General features: G+C 38.0%; 2 long non-coding RNA genes across 2 annotated transcripts; one reads left to right on the top strand and one right to left on the bottom strand.

Annotated features, from left to right (window-relative positions):
- Window positions 1–584: 584 nt before the first annotated feature.
- Window positions 585–4825, bottom strand: LOC143748509 (uncharacterized). The gene is made up of 2 exons (XR_013206805.1): window positions 4574–4825; window positions 585–4487 (listed from the first exon to the last, which is right to left on the bottom strand). It is a non-coding gene; the product is annotated as an uncharacterized LOC143748509 (long non-coding RNA).
- A 1465-nt stretch (window positions 4826–6290) lies between these two features.
- On the top strand, window positions 6291–6584 carry LOC143748508 (uncharacterized). The gene is made up of 2 exons (XR_013206804.1): window positions 6291–6328; window positions 6403–6584. It is a non-coding gene; the product is annotated as an uncharacterized LOC143748508 (long non-coding RNA).
- The last annotated feature ends 2633 nt before the right edge of the window (window positions 6585–9217 follow it).

Raw genomic sequence — 9217 nt, 5'->3', positions numbered from 1 at the left:
GTCCTTGGCCACACAAAGTGTGATGCACTGTGTGTTGTGACACATTCCTCTCATAATGTAATAATCATTCAAATTTTTTGTGACTTGTGCCACAGTAGACCTTCTGTTGGCTTGGACCAGACAAGATAGTCTTCGTTGCCCTTGTGAATCGATGAGCCTTGGGCACCCAACACCCTGTTGCCGGTTCGTAGTTTGTCCCTCCTCAGACCACTGTTGGTACATTCTCACCACTCCTGACTGGGAGCCACACACAAGCCTTGCCGTTTCAGAGATACTCTGACCCAGTCACATCAAAGTAGCTCAGATCTTTATTCCTGCCCATTACTTCTGCATCCAACACGTTGATTATGAGATCTGATTGTTTGCTTACCATCTAATCTAATCACACCTTAATACATGGCCTTGTTAGGAGATGATCAACGATATCACTTCACCTGTGACTGGTCATAATGTTTTGGCTCATCAGTGCAATAGCACCATTTCTGGTACAGAAAACACAAAGTAAAAGCATGAAAACAATGTTAAGGGATGTTAAGAGTAAATTAAATGGAGACATATATAGTTAACAAAATTAAGTATCTTGATTGTTTTGGTTTTGATTTTTTATTAATAAGGTATTCATATATAAAATGTAACAATTGGAACTCAAAAGAGGGTCATATGCTTATTGATGAGGGTTTCCATGACAAATGCAAAGACGCAGCACAGAGCTACACAAAATAATGCTGTAGATGTGTAGACTAATCATGGACCATTGTTCTCAGACACCAACTTTATCAGAGTCAAAACAAATCTGGTTTGAGGTCAGTAATCCAGGAGAACTCATTTGATCACCACCATAGACCACATGAGAACTGAAGCTGAACGAAACACGTCCATCGAATGCAGCTCTTGTACTGTAAATCATCCACCCACTGCAATCAGGCTCTGACATCCTTTATTTCACCGGAGGGATCCAGGCCGTTTGTAACTCGTTTTAATCCCATTGCATTCTCTCTCTATCCCCCTCCCCCCTCCTCTTATGCTCATTGTGCGTGTCTGTTTCCCATACCAGACAGTGTCTAGACCGAAGCAATTACAGACAGCGCTTGAGCGCCTTGCCGCGGCCTGATGTTTGAGGGCCCTGGGACTGTCCTGGCAGCGGACAGTACGAAGAGGGGAGGGAGGAGGTTTACTGGAAGGCCTTATCTTCCAAACATTTCATTTGCTCAAATGGTTGGAAGAACACCTCTTATTGTTTATCTCACCTCTTAATGCTCATCTTCTACTTGGAAAATCAGTACACTCTAATGAAGTCTGGGAGAAATGAGGATGAAGAGGTGAAAGATATAAAGGCTTCGCTGAACCGGCTCTCCTTGGCCGGCCCTACATCTTCAGATTCGTGCTAGAGGTTGAAAAGAGAAGTTTCACATGATGGAATTGGAAATTCCCTGCTGTACGTAGATGGAGGAGGGCTTTTGAATCTAAATATGAAGCTGTGAGATTGAGAAAAGTAACATAAATATTTAATCATGAGCATCTCATTATGGTGCATCTACGATTTTTATGCATTATGGAGCTTCAGAAAGATCACCTCTTAATTACAGATACAAACGAAAATGTGAAGATCACTCAATTTACAAAATTTTCAAGGTTAATGTGTATCTCTTCCTAGATTGACAGACTGAAATTATATTTTTGTTCTTATAAAGTCAAAATTGAGCAAAATTTTATAAATAGAATAATAACATTCAATGCAGTTAATCCATGTCCTGCTAAAAAATCACTGAGAATGCTCAAGTGAACAACCATGGCTATACAGTCTCCATCAAGTCTAAGTTTTCCAAGCACCGAAGGTGCGGGCACATTTTTGTAATTGTTCCGGTTCTTTTTCTTCTTCCGACTGGGCGTCTATGGCAGCCCATAGAACCGTTTGCGGGAAAGTTGTTTTGGTTTGACATTCTGATAGAGGATAGTCCCAACATTAAATACACAAACTTTGGTGTCTCTAACTCATTCCCTCTAGCGCCACCACCTGTTCAAAATTTCACTTTTATTATGCTAATAACTTTTGAACCGTAAGGCCTATCAACAAAATAATTTTTTCCTCTGATTCCTGAACTCATGTCAATTCGATTGCACCCAAGGGGGTAATCCATCAGCCGGAAACGGAAGCCTCGCGGGAGCCGCCATTGTATCAGAACTTCACCTGCTGTTAGCATTCCATTGACTCCCATTCATTTTGGCGTCACTTTGACAGCGAATAACTTTATATCTGAGGCGTCCAAGACTTCATTTGTCCATTATTTATTTCTAAAGAAACACGACAAGTATAAAATGCTCCATTACTTTGTATCTTACGTTATGGCCCCGTAGAAGCCATTTTTGTTAAAAACAGGCTAACAATTGCGTCATAACCAAGTGACTTTCTGTCGCACAATAGAGACATTACCGTATAGACAGGAGGAGAAGCTCGCAGGCAATCTTTTACTATCTATGAGGCAATCGGGGGGACATAGAGGCATAAAGTCAAAGGAGAAGCCCATAGATAGAGAGTCCATAAAAACAACGGGACAAAATATTTCAACAACGTTTTTGAGGAATTAGGTGATTCAGATTGTTCTTGCCACAGCTACTAGAAGATGTACAACTGTCAGACTGTCGTCACGCTCAGTTTGAGCCTGAGCAGGCGCTCATCCATCAGACAGGAAGTGCAATAATCAGGCTTCAGTCTTCTCCGTTGAAATCAATGGGGTCGCTGTGTCCATTTCTTTTACTGTCTATGATTGCACCCTATGACATCATTTTCCGTCTTAAAAATATGGCCACCATTTTGAATTGGTGCAACGCTTTATCGTATTAAGACCAAACTTGGTACATGTTATCACAAGCATGACCTGAGGCGACATGCTGCGTTTCGGCGCAGCGCCACCTACTGGTCCGGGGATACAGGAAATGGCTATTTTTGCTTATAACTTCTGAACGGTTTGTCCAAAAATCATAAAAGACGTCTCGTTAGATTCAGGGCGTCATGTCAAGTCAAATTTCCCAGACCAGCCATTTTGGCTGTCGGCCATTTTGAATTATGTGCTAAAATGCTGTATTTTCTGAACGCATGAACGAATTGTTACGAAACTCTTTAAGGGTCATCATCTAGTTTACATCTAGTATGATGCCCTGAGGGAGCCTGAGAAGTTTCAAAACAGCGCCACCTAGTGGTAAAAATTATTTTTCAAATGCTTATAACTGGTATGCTAGGTTTTGCCTTACGGTTTGTATAGCGTTGTGATTTAGCGCTTAAAAAACATTTGCCGATATCTTCGAATCCACTAGTCCGATAGAGACGAAATCACCGTCAGAAGTTTGGAAACATAGGTCGCTGGCTGCATGTTAATGCCCAAATACCAAAATATTGATAGTAAGTGGTAATAAAATTCAATCAAAGTCACGTGTCAGTCATTTTTGACGTGTTTTTTTCATATAAATGTCTATAACTCCGAAGCGAAGTGAGATATTTTCACCAAATTTGGCACACACATGTATAGGCTCATTCTCAGGACACATGAAAAAAATTGTGGGATTTTACCTCTTGTTGGCGCTATAATAGAACAAAACATGAAATTCAAAAGCTACAATTAAATTTCCAAAAATGCTAATAACTTTTGAATATATATGGCTATGGTAATGACACTGGTCTTAATAGATTCCTTGGGTCATGCCGAGAACATAGATGCCAAGTTTGACGTATTTGGACAAACTTCCTGTCCGCCATCTTGATTTTCATTAAATACCTACTTTTTCAAACTTTCCTAGGCCGTTATCCGATTTTCACCAAATCGAATCGTATCATCTCCAGACCTTGCTGAAAAAAGGTTATGGATTTCGTGTTGATAGACAAAACCGTTTTATATACCACAGCATCAAATTTGAGGCAAGCTGCCAAAATGACTATTCAGAATTTATCTCTGCAATGCCTTCACATTTTGTCACTAAACTTTGTATGTGTCATTGCCACCTCACATCTATTTCGTCCCTGCGCCACCTATTTGTCGAAAGTGATAAACCATTAAATCATATTTTTAGTTAATGTATATGATTTTTCAGCCATTTTGCCAAAATTATCTTAAAATGTCTTTAATTGCTCCTTGCTGCAGTTGGTCAGCCACTCCCACCCATAGACTGTAAAAAAAGATGGACAACGCCCCTTCGTTCTCTTCCATTGGCGAGAAGTGAAGCCGCCATTGTCCCGATATGGCGCTGACACCTTGGGACTTGAGTCTGCGCAGTTGCGATTTCGGGACCAGACGTGCGCATGAGTGAGCAGGAAGTAAAGCCGCGAAATCAACATCCCACTCTGGTCCGCCCTCACTCTCGCTGAATCAATCGTAAGCACGCGCCTCTGCTGCAGAACAACCCATTATGTCGGTGTGAAATTATTAATTATAGAAATTTAGATATTAAATTTAAAGCTCCAATCTCCTCAGTCCTCCAAAGATTCTGTCTTGGTCCTTTAAACATACAAAATATCCTTGTGTCAGTAATGAAAGAACTATGTCACAGACAAAATCATATATACCTCCATACTATTTATCACCTTCATTTATGTAGTCTGCCACAGTTCTCTCTGGTTGTAAAAACTCTCTTTTTCTTCATCTTTCCGTCTGTCCTCACTGTAGCTCCCTTTCTCGTCCACCTCTATTTTCAGTCTTCTCACCTGCACTTGTTTTACTCTCTCTCTCTCTCTCTCTCTCTCTCTCTCTCTCTCTCTCTCTCTCTCTCTCTCTCTCTCTCTCTCTCTCTCTCTCTTATTTGTGTGCCTCTCTCTACCCATCTCTTTCGTTCTCTCTCAACCCAAAACCCCTGCAGTGGTGTACTCCCACCCACTCGCACCGACACTGACACACAGAGGCCGCTGTGTGTGCGTGTGGACAGCATTGCTCTCCCATGCCATAGACAGGGTGACTTCAGCGGGAAAGAATGCTCTCTCCTTCTGGTCTCTCTGACTTCCTCCTTTTCCCAGAGCCTCTGCCCTCCACTCCACACAGCACAGAGAGCATGTGAGCAAACACACACACATTGGGTTTCCATGTTTTATAAGGACTTTCCATAGTAATGGTTTTTATACTGTAAAAACTGTATATTCTGTTCCCTTACACTAACTCTACCTCTAAACATACCCATCAAACAAAACTTTCAGCATTTTTACATTTTCAAAAAAAACTAATTCTATATTATTTATAAGCTTGTTTCCTCATGGACAAGTCCCCATGAGTGAGTGTGTATTCAAGTTGAAGTCCCGACCGAGATAGAAAAATAAGCACACACACATACACAGTGAGATGAAAACGGGAAAGACACACATAGAAATATTGAAAGAACAAATGAACTTATGCAAAAACTATATTGCTACAGTAGATATAGTTTGAGTAGGCTACACTGTAAACAAATAAAATAAAACTGTAAAAAAAAAATATATATATATATATATATATATTATTTTGTCAAGTCAACTTAGATAATTAATATGGTTCGGATAACATAATATTTTGAGTTTCTGTTGATTAAACCAATCTCCTTTTTTGTATTAACAAATTTTTTTATTTCAAATGGCAACCAGATTACTAGACATACTTTAAGTTATATTTTGCAATATTTTTTTTTACAGTGTAGTATTAACTCGAACGTGCAACATTTTACTTTTGTGTTATTTAAGAATTTTATTCAGGCAGATAATTGCATGTTTGCCAAACTACCACATAGTTTGTATGTTTGTATGTTGGTCACCACGAAATGTCACATAAAACCGTATGAAATGTGACTGGTAGACACACCTTTATATCTAAATGGACAGTTCTTGGACAGAATAAACTAAAGTATGCTGCATGCGACTAAGCTAATACGACTAACAATATTTTTTTTAGTAAGCCTTAGCCTTAAACACTTTACACTAAATATGACACTAACATTTTTTAGTACTTACAGTTGTGTTCAGAATTAAAGTCACCCCAGTTAAATATGATCAAAAATGGTTGCCAAAAATTAATCTGCATTGTTTTATCCTTTTGATCTTTCATTCCAAAAATTTGCAGTAAAATAATTGAAAGTGGAGGGGAAATCACATGAAATAAATGTTTTTCTACAAAATATGTTGGCCATAATTATTGGCACCCCTAGAATTTTTTACGAGTAAAATAAGTCTGAAGTATATTCCCATTAATACTGACTTTTTTTTTAGCACACCAGGATGACTAGGAACATTAAAATTGTCTAGCTATGACTTCTTGTTTCACAGGAGTTTAAACATGAGGAAACACAAAGGCCAAATTCCCTTAATCATCCATCACAATGAGTAAAACCAGAGAATATTGTTCTGATGTGCATCAAAAGATTGTTGAGCATTACAAAATAGAAAGTGGCTGTAAGAAAATAGCTAAAGAATTGAAAATCCCCATTTTGACCATCAGGGCAATAATTAAGAAGTTCCAATCAACTAAAGATGTTATGAATCTGCCAGGAAGAGGACGTGTGTCTATATTGTCTTAATGCACGGTGAGGAGGAAAGTTTGAGTGGCCAAAGACTCTTCAAGGATCACAGATGGAGAATTGCAGAGATTACTTGAGTATTGGGGGTCAGAAGCCTATCACAAAAAAAGAAAAAATCAAACAATCCCTACATCACCACATGTTGTTTGGGAGGGTTTCAAGAGAAATCCTCCTCGCTCATCCAAAAACAAACTCCAGCATATTCAGTTCTCAGACACGACTGAAACTTCAAAAGGGACTGGATTCTATGGTCAGATGAAACTAAAAAAATAGCTTTTTGGCAGCAAACACGCTAGATGGGTTTGGTGCACACAAGAATAAAAAGTACCCCAATTGTCTACAATTTAATATACCATTGGATCTTTAATGTTGTGGGCATATTTTTCTGCTGGAGGTCCTGGACATCTTGTTCAGATACATGGCATCCTGGATTCTATCAAATGTCAACAGATAAAAAATCAAAACCTGGCGGCTTCTGCTAAAAATCTTATAATGGGCCATGGTTGGATCTTCCATCAGGACAACGGTCCAAAAAAAACCATTGAAATTAACACAAAAATGGGTAACTGACCATCCCAATCCCCTACCTGAACCCTATAGAAAATGAGTGGGGTGAAGTGAAGAAGCACCAATATGAACTTGTGAATCTGAAGGATCTGGAGAGATTCTGTATGGACTAATGGTCTCTGATCTTTTGTCAGTTGTTCTCCAAACTCATCAGACATTATAGAATAAAACTCAGAGCTGTTATCTTGGCAAAAGGAGGTTGCAAAAAGTATTTAATAAAAGGATGGCAATAATTGTGGCCAACTTGTTTTGGAGAAAAACATTTATTTCATAATGTGATTTTCCCCCCACTTTAAATTATTTTACTTTAATGAAATGGTTCGATTTTTGCAAATTTTTTGAATGAAAGATCGATAATATTTACCAGGGGTGCCATTAATTCTGACCACAACTGTACACCCCTGCTTGATGGTAGAGATTATTTTGAAGCTATTTACTTAATAAATACAAATCTTTTATCAAAAAAATAAACGTGTAATAAAAATAAATAAATTGAATGGATATGCAAGATGTGGTGGAATCCAAACATGTCTAATAGTCCTATCAATGTCTGTCGTGTCGCTGACTCTGCACACTGTCCTTCAAGCATCTTTTCATTCAACACAATCATTACGGGATGATGGCTGTGCCCTTGGTGAGACCGTTTCTCTGCGTGCAGTCAAGGTACTTTGTTTGACCTGCCTTTTCTCCTCCAAAACCCATTCTCATGCACCGGCAGCAATTAAAGACACGGGCCCGGAGGCCGGCAGTCGGTCATTAAAGACGATCAATGATGGACCTAGTGGTGTCCATAAAGGAAAAGGTCTAATACCTGCCCCACATATTTTTCTCAGATGTGATGGAGAATAAAAGCCATTGCATCTTGTTTGCATATTGAGTGTAGCTGTTGTGTGATATACATTATTGAATAAAAATTTGGGGTTGGTACGTTTTTGTAAGTTTTTGAAAGATGCCCCTGCTCACCAAGGCTGCATTTATTTGATCAAAAATACATTAAAAACAGTAATATTGATAAATATTATTAACAATTTAAAACAACTTTTTTCTATTTTAATATATTTAAAAAAATAGTTTCCATCATTACTCCATTCTTCAGTGTCACATGATCCTTCAGAAATCATTCTGATATGCTGATTTGGAGCTAAAGAAACATTTATTCTTATTATCAGTGTTGAAAACAGTTGTGCTTTTTGTGCAACTGATTATTTTATTATTTGATGAATAGAAAGTTTAAATGAACAGCATTTATTTGCAACAGTATAAAAGTCTTTACTGCAACTTTTGATTTGTTCAATAAATCTCAGCTAAAAAATTTATAAAATTCTTTTTTTTAAAACGTAGAGACCACAAACTTTTGAACGGCAGAATTGCCACAATCAAAATGCATCAAATATACTCCGTGTATTCAGGTTAATTGCTAATTTGTCATTTATGTGTCTGTTTTTAATGGCTGTTGGTTCATAACCTTTAGAAGATGTTGGTGTGCCCCTGGACAGTGTGATTTGTTTAAATGTTTAGGTTTGTTGTTGATCCAGCAACATTATAGATAAACAGCCTTTTTTTTCAAACAGCAGGTTTAAATCATGGCATTACAAAAAGGATTGTGGTTGCAGATTAGAGTAACTGGATCTCCGCAGTGCATACAGTATATGCGTGGTTTACTGCATTGTTTTTTTTTTATCCTCACACTCCAAACTGTGTGTGCATGTGGGGGACTGTTAGTGGCAGCAGGGGGTTATGGGTAGCCTCTTGATTCAGATTCAGCAATATGAGGAACTTTTAACCCCACAGACAGCAGAGAATATAGAGACGGGAAATATAGCTTTGATCCTACTACCAGTCATGTCTTTAATAATAATCAACAGAACATCAGGACATATTGGAAATGTAAATTCTTCCTTTAGTTATTTTCTCAGAATTGTCATTGTAGTTAAAAAGAAACCTGGAAAAAAAATTTATCACGGTTTCCACAAAATATTAAGTTGGACAACAGATTTTCAACTGTGATAATAAGAAATGTTGCTTGAGCACCAAATCACCATATTAGAATGATTAGTAATGTCTGCTGAAAATTCAGCTTTTCCATCAACAGAAATAAATTAGATTTGAAAGTATATTAAAATTAGTA

This window comes from Siphateles boraxobius, unplaced genomic scaffold (genome assembly GCF_051911475.1).
Source record: "Siphateles boraxobius isolate OS27281-9 unplaced genomic scaffold, OSU_SipBor_1 24, whole genome shotgun sequence".
NCBI lineage: Eukaryota > Metazoa > Chordata > Actinopteri > Cypriniformes > Leuciscidae > Siphateles > Siphateles boraxobius.
This window is presented reverse-complemented; position numbering and strand designations above follow the sequence as displayed.